The sequence below is a fragment of the Rhea americana genome, unplaced genomic scaffold (genome assembly GCF_003343005.1).
Source record: "Rhea americana isolate MKP2758 unplaced genomic scaffold, rheAme1 scaffold_399, whole genome shotgun sequence".
Taxonomy (NCBI): Eukaryota; Metazoa; Chordata; class Aves; order Rheiformes; family Rheidae; genus Rhea; species Rhea americana.
Window position 1 is genome coordinate 406,926 of NW_028186533.1, and position 16,232 is coordinate 423,157.

The 16,232-nt window shown below is 43.8% G+C and overlaps 2 pseudogenes; both read left to right on the top strand.

The window, feature by feature from the left end:
* Nucleotides 1-9,242: 9,242 nt before the first annotated feature.
* LOC146590879 (antiviral innate immune response effector IFIT1-like) lies at nt 9,243-10,701 on the top strand (annotated as a pseudogene).
* A 4,102-nt stretch (nt 10,702-14,803) lies between these two features.
* On the top strand, nt 14,804-15,709 carry LOC146590880 (uncharacterized; annotated as a pseudogene).
* The last annotated feature ends 523 nt before the right edge of the window (nt 15,710-16,232 follow it).

Sequence of the window (16,232 nt, forward strand, 5' to 3'; positions counted from 1 at the left end):
CCTCCCTTCTTCCCCACTGCTGTGCCACAGCAGACTGGTCTTCCTCAGAGCTACTCTCCTGCTGTGTTGAAAGAACCCCATCTTCCACCACATGCTCCACTCCTCCTGGAAGGACACCTTCCAGGTGCTGGTGGACAAATGTAAAAGGGGGTGTGGGGGAGTGCTTTACAGTCCTGCACCACTGCTTTCTCTGCTGGTTTTATTAATTGTGCTGGGAGGCTCAGCACATCACCTGCCTCATAAAGGTGTGCAACACAATGTAAAAGTCAAGGCTAGTGTTCACATCACCATCACATTCCACCCCATCTTGATGTTGTAAAGGGGTGAAATACAGTCTGCTATGATGAACCTCACATCACATTACAGCCCAGCAACCTCAGACTTACATCACTTATTAAGGATGCTTGGGGAAGGGGTATCTAAGCATCATGTGCCTCTTATCACAGCAAGAGGGTGATGTAATCCATTCTATCACAGCATTGCACCAGTAGTGGCTACCATTAGTGCGGTGCGTATCACAACACAACAGGTGGGGATGGGTGATGGTTTAGCACCTATCATCACATCATACATGTCCCATCCGATAACACCAGGGGGTGCAAGTTGAAAAATTGTTCCTGGAGTGGCCTCAGTGTTTCTGTGCAAAGCCAGCCAATGACAGCCACACAGTGTGGCTCAGCAGGGGCTTGCACAATGAGTGAGGCTTTGGAGCCTTCCACCCTGCAGCTGTGCAGCTAGCAAAACATTTTGAAGGCGGAGTCTCTGAGACTTAGTTTGCCAAAGCCCTTTACTTCTTAGGCTTTCTTTCTCAGCATGTGAGAAACTACTTCTAGTACACTTCTATACAGCAAAAAMCAAAAACAAACTAACAAAAAACCCCTTCTATTTTAAGACAGTTTCTGGGATTGCTACAGCTTCCCATAGCCTGGAGACCTGCAATGTTCTTCCACAGAATACACCAATATGCCATACTTGTGGGGATGCCCTGACCTGCCAGATCAATGGTCTATCAAACCAAGCTAGGTTAGTTTGGTCATTTTCTGCTTCACCCACCTCTGCCAGGCTTCTCTGTAAAAAGATACTAGCTGTTGGGCAAAACTTGTGTCTTTCTTCACATCTGGAGTCACAACTGTGATAAACTGCCCCAAAGACATCATTTTTTTACCTCCTCCAGAATTTTTAGGGAAACAGATTTCATCTTCCATTCCTAGGGCTCTCTGGGTCTGGGCTGTATCATTCAACCATCCATTGCTCCTCTCCTCCCATTTTTTGGCATTTTGGACCCTTTTCCTTTCATCTCTTTTGGATGGTCTGGGTCTCTATAGACACATGCCATAATTTCCTCACTGTTAGACTTTTTAGCATCACAGTTACAGAGACTGTTTAGATTGGCTGTAGGTTTAGACATACAACCAGTATAAAATACGCCTTAAAAGAAGCCTCATTTCCCAGTGTTGGTTTCATAACCACTTTAAACAATAACCTTCCCAAGGGACAAAATCCACATTGCATCAAAATTTGATGATCCCAGTCATCTGTGCCGCTTGGATTTGGACATGGACAGGCTCAAGCTTTTCTCCTTATGGGCCTGGGTGTGAGTACTGCCCTGTTTTTGAATGCAGCTATGGTTTTCCCATTAACCTGAATGACACTCCATGGATCATAAGGAGCCTGGACATTAAACAGATAAATCTTTCTGTGCTGCATTCAGCTGCCAGGGCAACACCATCTTGCTTTTTGCAGTTTCTTATCAGGTCCATAGACAGTGCATGTCCCAGGCTCTGTATCATATAGCTTGAAAGCCAGAGCATCCCCTAAGCCATCCTCTGCCAGTTTTCTTCTTGTTGATTCTGATTTCTTTAGGCAATACATCTTACTCCTCTTCCTGCTGTGTATGACAGAGAAAGGAAATAGAGATCAGTGCTGGGACTGGTTTTCTTTGAAATTTTTGTCAATGACCTGGAGAAGGGAGTAAAATTAAAATCTCCAGATGATACTAAAGTCTCCGTTGTGCTGGTGCAAAAAAGGTGGCCAATGAGTTTCTGTATAGCTAAATGCAAGATAATGTATTGACTGGAAAATAATCAAAACTAAGGAAGACAATCCTCATCTCAAATACGGCAGAAAAACCTAGAAAGAGACCTCAGAGATCTGTTGACTGGGAGATGTGATCAATGGAATGGATAAAACTAAACATAGATTGCTGTTCATTAGAGTCCATCATCTGAGAACTAGGAGCACTCAGCCTCAGCAAAATTGGTTGTAAATCCACTTAAAATGGATAAAAGAGTTAGTATTCACCTCTTTAGACAGTAGGTAGTGAACTTCTAACAGCTAATCATACAGACCATGCAGTTCAGGTTCAGAGCGCAGACATTCCCATGACATCTCTGCTTTCTGCATGAGGAAAATGCATAGTGATGTCAGGACCCTGACAAGTCTGAAGGGGCACTATCAAAAGGAGATCCCATACAAGAAATGACACTTATCTGCTGGGGTGTAATCCCAGGAGCTCCAGGTCTTGTCTGTGGGGTTAGCAACAACATGAGCAGGAAGAAGCAGAAGGGCAGAGGTGTTTGGGGGGCAAGGATGTCTCCAGAGCAGTGCATCAGAAAGCAGCTGTAAGATTTCATCTACCTAAAGTTGAAGAATGTTATTACTTTGGAGGAAGCATAGGAACATGACAAGGGACAGTCTGGTTAGCAAGAGAGGACACGAGAGGGGATTTGAAAAGTGTTAGGGCACTGTCACTTCAGAAGGAAAGGAGATGGAGTGAGAGTTTGGGGAAGGCTGGAAAGGTGCCTCTAGCAAAGGGAAAGAACAGCATCATGTCCAAACAAGTGATGGCTGAGGAGGCGGGCCTAAGCAACAGGAGATGACACAAGTCCTGAGCCTTCAGGCCCAGAGCATGTGTCTCTGGATTCACCAGTGAAGTTGTATCACTAAGCACCATCTCATGGTCTGACAGTTCCTCCAGGACAGGCCCCCCTTCCCTGACACTACCCCCTCCTGGAGGGAGTTGGCATGTCTGATAATTCAACTACTTCAGCTCCACAGCTGGCAAATTAATTCAGATCCTCATATCCTCATGGACTAGTTTGCAGAGGGCATGAGTGACAGCTCTCAAAGATGATGGGTGTCCAGAGAGATGTGGAAGGGAAAAGTGGGTTGTTGCAAGTGTAGACAGATATGTGGACCTGTAAGTGCAGTTAAAGGTATCACTGATTTGAATCTCATAGATACAGAGGACTGAGCAACACCTACAATTGGAGTACCCGACCAAAGAAACAAATCACTCCTATTTAATTGGAATAAGTGCACCCTAAGTTATTTCCATATGCAGGGAAAAAAGTCTTTTACCAGGCAAAATAACTTCAGCATTCCATTTGAAAGAAAAAAAACCCAGATGTGAAGGGAGTCAGTGTATTCAGAGGATCTGCTGATCATAGAAAAAGGGTTGTTAGTAAAAGGAAATGAAGAAGAGTTACCATCGCAGACAGTACCTAACTGTGGGTGAGGAAGTGTTTTGTGCTGCCTGAATAATTCCTACTGGATCCATGTTTTCCTTATGAAAAGCACAGGAACCTAAGTCCTGTGACATGAGGGCAATGTTCCAGCTATCCCAGCAATAAATACACAGTAAGAGGCTAAAAGAGGATGCCCAAGGAGGGATGCGTGAACAGCTATAAGCACACAGTAAGACTTTTTCAGGATATACTTCCAGCTTTGAGCAAGCTAAGAGTCAATGATTTCCTGCATCAGAGTTGGTATTTTTGAGTTTCATGGTACTTTACTGATTTCTCCTTCCACAAATGTCAAACAACTGTATCCAAAGAGAGGGAAGAGGGTAGTGGACTTTGGGGAAAGCCAAGGGCTGCATTTGTGGGAGTCTAGTGCTGGAGAGAAACTGAGACTATCAGATTATTCAGAGGATCTGCTGATCACAGAAAAAAGGTTGCCGGTAAAATGAAATGAAGAAGAGTTAGTATGGCAGACGGTACCTAACTGTGGGTGAGGAAGTGGGTGAAGAAGTGGGAAGGGTTGTCATCTGTGGCGCAGAGTCTAGTTGGAGGCCTGTGGCTAGTAGAGTTTCCCAGGGTTCAGTACTGGGTCCCACCGTGTTTAACTTCTTCATCAATGACCTAGATGAAGGGACAGAGTGACTCCTCAGCAAGTTTGCTGATGACACCAAGCTGCGAGGAGTGGCTGATACCCCTGAGGGCTGTGCTGCCATTCAGAGAGAGCTGGCCATGCTGGAGAATCGGGTGGAGAGGAACCTCATGAGGTTTAATAAAGGCATATGCAGGGTCCTGCACCTAGGAAGGAATAACCCTATGCACAAGTACAGGCTGGGGGTTGAGCTACTGGAAAGCAGCTCTGCGGAGAAGGACCTGGGAGTGCTGCTGGATGACAAGTTGACCATGAGCCAGAAATGTGCCCTTGTGGCCAGGAAGGCCAATGGTATCCTGGGGTGCATTAGGAAGACTGTTGCCAGCAGGTCGAGGGAGGTGATCCTGATGCTCTACCTCAGCCCTGGGGAGGCCTCATCTTGAGTCTTGTGTCCAGTTGTGGGCTCCCCAGTAGAAGAGAGACAGGGAGCTACTGCAGAGAGTCCAGCATAGGGCTACAAAGATGATCAGAGGACTGGAGCATCTGCCCTCTGAAGAACGGCTGTGAGAGCTGGGCCTGTTTAGCTTGGGGAAGAGAAGACTGAGGGGGGATCTTATCAATGTGTATAAGTACCTGAAGGGAAGGTGTCCAGGGGATGGAGCTGAACTCTTTTCAGTAGTGCCATGCAAAAGGACTAGAGGTAACAGGCACAAACTGAACCACAGGAAGTTCTGCCTGAATGTGAGGGGGAATTTCTTTTCTATGAGAGTGACAGAGCCCTGGAACAGGTTGCCCAGAGGGGTTATGGAATCTCCTTCTCTGGAGATAATCAAAGCCTGCCTGGATGCAATCCCATCTACCATGCTCTAGGTGATCCTGCTTGAACAGAGAGGTGGGATGATCTCCAGAGGTCCCTTCCCACCTTATGCGTTCTGTGATTCTGTGATTATCCTTGCCAGGATTGGAGTGTATCATCAGTGTAGAGGATGGAGTATTAGGCCTGAGGAACAGCAACAGACATTCAGCAAGAGGAGTATGGTTTGTGATGGAAAAGTGTTGTTAGTGAGATTGAGAGCAATAGAACTCCGTAGCCACAGCCTAAGAAAGTAAGACAAAGTGTGCATGAGATGTGAGGACACTTAAGTTAGTAGAGTAGCTGGTTTACAGGTGGTGGTGAAGACCAGACTGATCTTTGTGATTAGGAACTGAGGGCTATTTGGGAAGGCTATGTGGGAGATAGTATCAGAGTTATTGAATTTGGCAGGGATATCTGGAGATATCTCATCCAAGCCTAAATCTGTAAGAGCAGATGGCTCAGGGCCTTGTCCCATCAAGTTCTGAATATAGTATATGCAAAGACAGAGAACCCACAACCTCTCTTGGCCTTGTTCCAGTGTTTGATCATCCTCAGGGTGAAAGTTTCATTCTTTATATTTAATAAAAATTCCCCATGGTGCAACTTCTGTCTGTTGACTCTCCTGTGGACCTTGACAAAGAGTCTAGCTTTGTCTTTTCTATAAACTGCCATAAGGTCTTTGAAGACAGCAATACCATCTCCCTTTCATCTTTTCTCCAAGCTTAACAAACCCCTTTCTCTTAGCTTCCTCTTATGTGCCATGTGCTCTAGCCCATGAACACCTTGATTATTTCCATTGGACTCTATGTCTTTCTTGCACTGAGGAGCTCCAAACGGGACACTGCACTGTAGATGGGGTCTTGCAAGTTCCAAATAGACAGGAAGTATCCTTGTCCTCACCCTGAGCTGCACTCTTACTAATAGAAAATAGGATGATGTTGGCCTTCTTTGCTGCTCATGACTCATGTTCATCTTGCCGTTTAGTAGGAATCGCAGGTCCTTTTCTGCAAAGATGCTTTCTAGCCAGTCAGCAACCCAGCTTGTCTTGTTCTGTTGGTTCATTCCGTCCCAGATACATGACTTTTCATTTGCCTTTGTTGAACTTCTTGAGGCTCCTGTCCGCCCATTTCTCCAGCCTGTTGACAGGAATATCTAGATCTATTAACAGTGTGAGGAGAACATGAAGCTCTTCCCTTGGGGGCTGCATGGGTGGACTGCACTTATTCCTAGATACAGCCCTTAAGACTAGTGCTAGAAACCGAAAAGAAGAAAAGAAAAGCAGATGCAGTGCCAAGGCATGGAGGGGATTAAAGTCACTGTTTGTGCAGTACTGAGCTGGTTCAGGGCCTCATTTTTTCCTAGTCAGGCAACAGCAGGACTTTATGACAGATGGGTGTTTTTCCAAGCTAGAGAGATGTGTAGGCCATTAAACCAGGTTTTCCTTTCAATCAGCTTGGAGCATTCAATCAGCATTATTCAATGTAACACAACTGTTTTGAGGCCAAGAACTGTTTTTGAGCTATCACAGTAACTATTTGTACTTTTCATTTCCACAGCCTGTTGCAACTCTTTTGCTTTTCCTTCCACTGTTTATCTTTCATAACACCAAGCTGCTTGTACTTCCTGTTTGGCTGGTGTGGTAGGTACTTTTCTTGTTTGCTGTTATTTTTGACTTCCATCCAAGCTTTGTATGATATTAATAGCTATTTTGGAGAATTGTATTTTTCCTCAAATCAGTCCTAATAGTAGCATGAGACAGAGCCAAGAACTGCTAGTGAGGCCTGAGGAACTTCAGCTCTGCCTGTGCTGTCCACAGTCCCACGCAGACCTTGCCCCAGGGAGCCAGAACTTACCCCAAAAGGATATAGCTGGGAGAGGAAGGGAGAACAGGATACTTTCTTTTCTGGTTCAAACTGTTCTCTTTCAGTTTTGTTTCCTCTGAGGCAGAAATTGCTTTATCAGAACAAGTTGTTACTCAATTTATGCAGCCCTAGTCCCGGATGCAGATTAGGAAATACTGAAAACTACAGAGTTATGAACCACACCTCATATCATGAATCTCTGAGCCAGTGGGTCACATGTGTGGGCAATCCTTGGGGATTAAATGAAACTGTCTCATGGTCTGATGCAGGCCATAGACTTCAGCTGGCCCTCTCAGGTCCAGAAGGAGCAATGGCAAAGAGGGTACAAACCAGTGTGGGAAATTTGTCAAGAAAATTGTTTCCAGTGGTTAATTTTTGAACTGTAGAGCTGTATTCTGGCTCAGTATGTCCATTAGCAATGTGGCAGTAGAAAGGAGGCATTTACTACCTTTTTAGGTGACAACAGACTGGGAGGAAGTGATATACTGGCAGACAGAGTGCATGTGCCTATGGGATGTGAAAGCACTGGTGCTGAGCTGGAGACAGTGGTCATGGAGGATGAGAAATGAGGAGCGGAGGATGAGCCTCAGCTTAGGCCTGCCCAGGCCTGCACCAGCTGCCTAAATCTGCTGACATAACTGGTATTGGAGTGTGGATCCTGGCCATGATAGTTGGTGCATCCCAAAGTGCTGGGCACAACAAAGGTGTTACAGCCTTGTAGTGTACCAGGTAGCTCTCCACTCCCCACTATAAGGGCAATGAAACAGTTGGTTCTTGTCACTACCTTCTGCATGACCTGTCTTGAATGAGTTTTGCACTTGCTTCTCTCAAGCAAGGAGCCTATCCTGGTGAGTGCTTAGGGGTAAACACAGTAGAAGGGCCAAAAGTGTGCTTTTGGAGCTGAGTCTACAAAGAGGGGCTCTGCTGCCATCTTGCCTGGGATATGTTGTGGTGGGCCCGGGTTGCTCCAGGCAGGTGCATTCCCAAATACTTGTTTCCTTGAGAGGCTGCCCTGTATGTCTCTGTTATTACACACTGTGACCATGTGGCACGCAAAAGAGGGTCAGATACCGGTGGAGAGAGGCACTCAAAGATCATGASGGGTTAAACAAGATAGATTTAATACAGGACTTATACTCTAAACTGAACAGGGAAACCCGGGAATTGCAAAGAGAGGTCATTGACAGGATGCTGCTGCAGGCACAGGTTGGATGCTCAGGTTGAAAGCCCAGATGGGACTCCTCTCTTGTAACCCAAGGGCCTCCCCTTTTATCTACTAGAACTTTTTCCTTATCTTAGCTGCGCTAACCACGAAAAACTACTGTCTAGGAAGCAGCTAGACATTGTGGACAAAACAGAATATGTATGCGTGGTTCTGATGGGAATTTGGTCAGTGTGTAGTTTCACGTGCTGGGCCTGCTATCACATTGTGACCGACCAATAACCCCTGTAATGAAAGAAGGCTCAGAGGAGACGAACACATGCAAGATGCTCTTCAAGCTCAGGAAGACGCAGCCTAGTAATCRCAACCATTACATGACTTTATCTTAACACAGCGAGTGACCTTTGTTTTAGATAAGTAACCGAAAATTTGGTGAAAAAAAAGGGTGTTTCCTTCTGAGTTGAACAAAAGGTGTGACTGTCTCTCTGAGATTAGCCAGACCAGCATGGGGGAAGTGAATATGTGCTTCAGCCCAACATAGAATATAAAACCTGAACAACTAACAAAAGAATTTTTCAAGAGAGCAACAAGCTGGAGCTGGCTTCAACCCACGTATTCCTTCCTGGCGACTGGGGATGCCAACTGTGACAGTTAGTGTATTATACAGACTGGTAATAGCAATTGCACTTGTATTGTGATTCCAGTATATTACTGTATCACTCTGCTAAATCAAAAATCCCATGTATACCCAAGTATCTTCAAATTAAACTTTTAAATTAAATATTGCGCTCTCCATATGTGTGGAATATCTAAAAGAACCTGGTCAGAGAGTATTGGGCTCTGACACATGTACTCTGCTAGTCATTGACTCCTCATCAGATCTTCCGCAGGTGTCCTCACTACACATACACAGTTTCATTATGGGCAACGGAAAGAACATGCTTATATGAGGATCCAAGAATTAGAACTTATTGCTAGTCTAATTAATTCTTTAACAGTCTAATAAAAATGTAGCAAAGAGTGATTATTAGTCCAATTACAGTGGTGCTAACACTTAATATCCAAATTGCTACGTTTCTATTAAAGATTGTTAACGAAATCAATAGACAGAAGTATCTGCCCTACTTCTCTGGTATTTTCTCCCCCTCCCTATGCATTGTAACAGTCACTCATCAACATCTTGAATGCCTCCCTTTCAGAGATCTGCAAGCCAGAGATGAAACTTTCCAGATGATTCTCTGGAGATGGTTCGATGGGAATGAAGATTTATGGGTTCTCTGATAGCTTGAGTGCAAGGAACTGGTGTGAGCCAAAGGGACAGGCCCATCTCCCATCCCTCCCTCCTATTTCATGTACAGCTAGGTGCTCCTTTGTCCTCTGCATTTGGGCACCACAGGACCCCACACCTCTAGATGATGCCTCTTCATGATCCACTTTTTCTTTCTGTAGCAATGAACAACTGCAAGAAAAGCTGAATTCCCTTCAGTGCCATTTCACATGGGACTTGGGTGTAATAGCTCATGTTGAACCTGCACATGTCCTGCAGAAACTGGCTGTTGAAATCAAGCACATACCTCCATCAAAACCAGGCGGCACTCTTGGGGCTGCAGGCATACCTCTACCAGCAGAAAGGCCAGAATAGAGAGGCCCTGCAAAGTCTTGAAAAAGCTGAAGAGCATCTGAGATCAGACAAGCCAGATGCCTTCTCTGCTAGTTCTTTGGTTATCTATGGGAATTACGCTTGGATCTATTACCTTCAGGCGTTTTACCCAGAGGCTGAGAGCTATCCGGACCGAATTCAGAAGCTCTACCCAATTCCTTGGGATGCAATGATGATCTGGTATATCCAGGCCCAGAAAGGCTGGTCAGTCTTGGCTGTCAGAAGCCATAATAGGGAATGGGCAAGGGAATGCTTTGAGCAGGCATTGATGCTTGAACCAGGAAACAAGCATTTCCATGCTGGGCTGGAATTGGCTTTTTATGCCTCCTGGATTTACTTGTGGTATCCTAATTTTGCAAAAAAAAGCCATAATCCAGTTGGAAAGAACTGTCCTTGAGCAGCCAGTTAACTACAGAGCCAAGATGTTTTTAGCCAGGCTGCTTAAATCACTGGATAAAGAAAGATCAACTGACTTGATGGAATAAAGTGCGGAGAAAAGCTCTGATCCTGAAGTCCTCAAAGGTTTAGCTCTACACAGGCTCCACAGCCTGCAGAGCAATCAACTGAGATATTGGAGCGAGCCCTGCAGCTGGATCCACATTACCACCTTCTCTACCAAGCCTTGGCCAAGTGCTATAAGAAACAGTGGCTTAATGCAGAGAAGGAAAGCAAGGAGAAGATATTGGAGACAGCCATCAAGGTCCTTGAGGAAATTCTTCAGAAATGTCCAGACCTCAACCTCGTGTTCATAAAGCTGTAATTAGCAGAATTATATGGTGCAAGAGATCCATCACAGGAAGAGCAGATCTATAAGGAGCTGCAGAAGAGCACGGATACCCTCAGCCTCAAATACCGTCAAGGCCTGTGTTTCTACTGGGTAAAGTTCCTTCTCTACAAGAAGAAAGCACTAAAGGCAGCAATTGCAAAGTTTCAGGATGGATACAGAATTCCCCTCCTGACAGGAAAGAGGAATGAATGCCTGCAGAAGTTGAAGCAGCTGTCTTGGCCCTGCCAAAATAGTGAGGACAATGCTATCTACCACCTTATCTGAGAGATCAACCGCCAGGGGCTTTTAGATGTTGTTGAGATTGATGTGGATTGATTGGAAGCCACAATTCCAGAGAAAGGGGAACATCTGAGAATGCTCCACCAATTCTGAGAAAATGGTGTCTGTCTGTTTGGTGGCAAGCCATCACCCCGTTTAGATACTAGGGCCCCATCAGCTTCTTAGACCACCTCATTGCTGGTTGATTAAATATAGGCCTATCCACAGTTAACTGACTGCCCCAAATTTACACACAATGCTTTCATTCCTATTTCTCTAGGAGAAGAAAAARGGAAAACAAATCTGAAGAACCTGGCTAGCAGACTCTGAGCAACATCCTTTGCAGATGTAGACCTTTGTCATTCCACTGGAGCTAACAGAGATCAGAGCTAAGCTCTCATCAGGGTGGCCTGATAATTTAACTCCCTTTAATAACCATCTACCACATACCATTTACACCAGACAAGAAGGTGGTTCTTCTTAAGATCACTAACTGAAATATTGTAAACAGATCTTGGATAGGGTGAAGTTCTGGCATAAGACAGACAGATGGCCCCTGTCTGCACAATTGCATTAAATACTAATGAAGCTGTTGATTAGGGGGCATGATCTGTCATTAGAGCTGTTGAAAATATTTGAAGTGTGTGTGTGCTTGCCCATGCCTGAACATAAACAGAGGATGTGCTCTCTCCCACTGGTACCCAGTTAAGAGGAATCACTGGGAGCTATATTCTCATCTCTGCTTTTGTGGCAAATAGGAGGTTTTTAACATCCTTGATCAATAAATATTTCAAAGGCTTTTCCATCTGATTTCTTATTGTAACAATTGGTATTTCCTTGCAGCCTAAAAGAGCCAGTGTGCCTTGCCAAAGAGATACCCTTCTCTTGCCTTACCTAACACCTCAGACTCCTTTCTTTAGTGTTTTCACTGTCTGCTTCCCTCCAGGTTAGCATCAGATATAGACCTTCCTCTCCAGGACTCCTGTCTACTTCCATATTCCACTATGGGATTGCACCAGCCCCTTGGGAGCTCCATTCTCTGAACCTCTACAGGGCATCAAATTCGCCTTTCTGTGCTTGTAGTCAAACAGGCTCCCAGCATCCACTCTCCCTGCTGGTGTGGGCCCATCCCCTCCCTTCCCTATGCTGGATAGACTACAGGATGCCTTTCCTGTAGCCTGTCTCACCAGCTACCTGTGATCCACTCCTGGTACATGTTTTGGTCCCCCTGGAGTTTGTACTCATCTTTGTGGGCCACAAGGTGTATTTGATTCCCTGAAGCTGAATTAAAACTAGTATTTGTGTGTGTGTTTGGGGGCAGTTTCAGGTTAGTTTCAACTTGGATCACTTCCCTTTGCAGCTGGATGAACATTTGTATTGGCATGAGGATAGGGTCTGGGAAAGGTCATGCAATTCAGCATCAGTGCCAAATCCTGCTACAGCAAAGTGACTGTAGAACTGTGACTGACCAGCTCTGGCTAGAACATGAACACTTTGTCCTCTCATGTAGGAGGGAGAGGGAGAGGATGGGATGGAATGAGAACAAAATCAAAGGAATGCACCAAACATTGAAGCTGTCTCTATCTGCCACAGATGGAGCTGAATTTGAAACCTGGAATGAACAATTGAACTGAATTATCAGCCTTTTATCAGACCTCAGGGAAAATAAGAGTGATACATCATGATGTTAGGGTCACCATTATGAGATTAAAAAAAAAGTAGAGGAAAACTTTCCTAGGGATTGCAGCTTGTTAAAAGCAGAGAATTTTCTTTTTAAGGGATTTTTTTGTAATACCTTTCACAAATGTCTTCAGTGTTTTGGCAGGGAACTTTCTCTGGATACTATTACAAGTCCATTGCTTGAGGATTTGTATAATCAAATCCTGGAAGCCAAAACTTCTTAACACACACTGCAAATATGGAGGTCTGAAAAAAAGGGTCTAAGAGTGAAAGCCTTACTTCCTCATCCCAGGCATCCCGAGAGCATCTATGGCACTTGCTTGGAGGAAGTTTTTAAAAAGCAGGATGATGAGAAAGAAAGATCTTGGGGGAGGATTACTGAGTGTAGCGGGTGTGTAAGTGTTGCCAAGAATGGAGTATGCTTTCATTTTTCACTTTAATCTCCTCAGCTCAGTCACCTCCCAGATTACCTCTGCTAATTTCATTTCATGCCACTGCAGATGAAGTTTGCAGGCAGCAATATCTGTCACAGCATTTCTGCTCCTTCTACTAATCTGCTCACAGAACAGCCATTTTCTTTCCCTTCCTTTAATGACAAGCATGATTTGGAGTGGTGTTATTAGCTGAGTAGAAGAGATGTGGCAGAGAGCAACTATTTCCCACCTCCCACTCTGCCCCAATCTCAGGCCCAAAGTGTGGCAAAGCATAACTATCTCCCCAATGCCCTTATCTCAGGCCCCAGCTGACTGCAAATAACTGACAGCACGCAGGGCTGACCAGAAGGAACTAGGTGATACTGGTTGCAACTGATAGAGCCAGAAATGGGCCTGAAATTAACAAAAAGGAGTATCTTTTCCCCAACATGGCCTGAGGTCAGCAAAAAAGGTACATCTCCACACTAGATATTATACGACCACGAGTCAAACTCCATGCCCATAAATAGCTCTGCAGCCCAGATCTCATTGAGCTCTCCTGCACAGCATCGGGCTGCATGGCAGAACCTCTGCTTGAGCAGGGATGCCTCTCAAGGTTACTTCTCAAGGTTGAGAGATTCCTTACCCACAACAGATTCTCAGTAAGTGACTAACAGCATGTTGAAACTTTGCTAAGCTGTATCTTGGATTGATTGTGCACATAAACCTTTAGACATAAACTGTTGACCAAGTCTAGCACTAAGATTGGATCCAGCTGCATCCAGACTCCTCTGAGAAGGAGTTTGGAAAGCAAAGGGGTCCACTCTAAACCTCATGACTCAACAGGAGGGTCTCCTTGATGATTTTGTTTGACTCTGTCCTCTGTGCAGTAAATAACCAAGTGTACCTTGCCATTGAATCTTGTCAAACCACTGTCTTATTTACCATTGAAGTTTGTCTGTCTTATATCAATAAAACATATTGCTGCTTCTCTCTTAGGAGTGAAGTGCATCACTCACCCATGACAAATTGGCGCAGTCAACAGGATGGCAAGTAGTATCACCAATTATTTTTGGAGGCATGGAGTGAACCCAAGTCCCAACTTCTCAGACGAATGGATTTGTGACAGTTAGAAAAACTGAGAAACTGTTAAAGAATACCTGGAAAGAAAGAAATAGAAGGTAGAAAGGCAACTGAGTTGTTACTATCTTTGAAATTAAACAACTGCAGAAAGTTACAGGAGTAATGGGAGAAAAGACAAAAGCTGTGAGAAAAGGACAAGGTGATGCTTATGTGAGTTCCTGGCTCCCTCCCTCCCCCAACATTGTACGGATCAGGAAACTAATAATGTCCCCTGAAGATTGGGATGGAAACATCTGGGGTGATCCCAATAAKAGTGAGCTAGAACAAGATGATCCTTTGTTCCTCTCAAATCCCCCTGAATATGAAGGTAGACCCATTGTTAAAAGAGAAAAAACTGAGAGACCTCAGGGTGGTGCTCTGTGACATACTATATGTGAACCATCCCCTGGGATCCATTACAACTGACAAATTTGCAGAAGAGAGATTGCAGAAAATCAGGTGAAATTGAAACTGAATACCTGTACTGAATCTGCCTATGTGGCAGTGACCAAACAATGATGAGTGAGGACAAAGTAAATGGCTATTGGAGTCTGGGAGTTCTCTGAAATTTAGGACTCAATCCAGCAGATATACCCTATTCTATCACCAGCCAAGCAGCTTATTGGGCCTGGGGAATAGATACCATGGAGCGAGGTGAACCCTGAACATTACAACTAGGACAGCCCATGATGGTCAATTTACCATCTACTTGTCTCTTAGACCGATGCAAATTAATATCTTCACAATCAAACTGACTTGTTCACCATTCCTAAATGCATCCTATTCAGGGTGGTCAGCATGGCTGCATGGATGAACCCTCTCCTCTCCAAAACAAACAAGGAGAGATGTGACCAGTATCATAAGAACAAGATTGGGAATCTTAAATAGTATAGATGTCAAAGTGCTCATAAATAAGCACAACAAGTGATTTGTACAAATTAGAACATCCATTGCAATCTTCTCTATTAGCACTGGGAACTAACCAATGGCTCTTATCTGATATATTAACTCAATGGGGAAAAATAATGAAAGAGAGTGCTAGCTCTTTTCCTTCTAAGAACTGTTTCTCTAACTCTTAGTTATATCCAAGCTCAGCTGCAGATAAAATCTATGGCAGCAGCAAATATAAGAGAAGGTGAAGAAGGCACCTTACCCACTGAGATTTGAAAGGTAATTTGGGATAATGCAAGTAGATTTGAAAAGGAATTCCCATCATCTTGGTGGTATTTAGTCAATTTTACTTATGACCCCAGTAACAATAAGGTTATAGCTTTTGTCTTAACAGTACACAATGCTTTGATATACAACATATACCCATTGTGCTGGGATTAAATCATAATGGAACTATATGCTATTCCAGCTAATGGCAAACTGTTGATACGAACGCATGTGTTGTACAGGAACAACAAGGATTTATTTGTGAGAATAATACCATCAAAGCCCAAGATATTTGTCTTGACACTGAACAAAATGCTTGTCATTTTGTAAAACATCCTAATGAAATCACTAAAACTGTACTTGTGTATCTTGGAAAAGAATGTGTTTATATGAGAATCCTTTGTGATTTTATATTTGTAGATAACATTACTGTAGATACAAACAATCACTCAAATATTTGTGTTTGTAACTTTACTAAAATTATAAGATGTGACTTTAATTATTCAGCTCCTGTTATGTCTCAATTGTTACAATCTAATTATACATTAAATCAAGACTTATTGCCTACCCCCATTGGGATGAATCTTACGTTGGTGAAAAAACTACAACACAATGATGATGACTTCTGTCAACTGCTGTAATGCATCCGAAACAATAGATAAAGAACTCTAATTACTGTTCATCATAACACAAAAGAGATACACCATGTTATGGAAAGAGTGAAAAAAAGATGGAGAACATCATTAATGGGAAACTCTTCTTGGATGGTCACTGACAGCAACAGAAATTTTTAATCACATGCTTCATCCAGTTGTGATTTTACTAACTCTAACATTATTATCTCTACTACTTATAATCATATTGTATATAAGGACTGGGTACCTGATAAAACAAATAACCCAAATTCAACCACTCAAAATGTATAAATTATTAAATAATTAGTAGCAATACTTTACTGTAAAAACCGTTTGCTTGCTGTGACAGAACACTGGAACAGGTTGCCCAGAGAGGTTGTGGAGTCTCCTTCTCTGGAGAAGCCCACCTGGATGCAACCCTGTCTACAATGCTCTAGGTGACCCTGCTTGAGCAGGGGGTTGGACTAGATGATCTCCAGAGGTCCCTTCCAATCTTACCCATTCTGTGATTCTGTGACTTGCAAGTGCA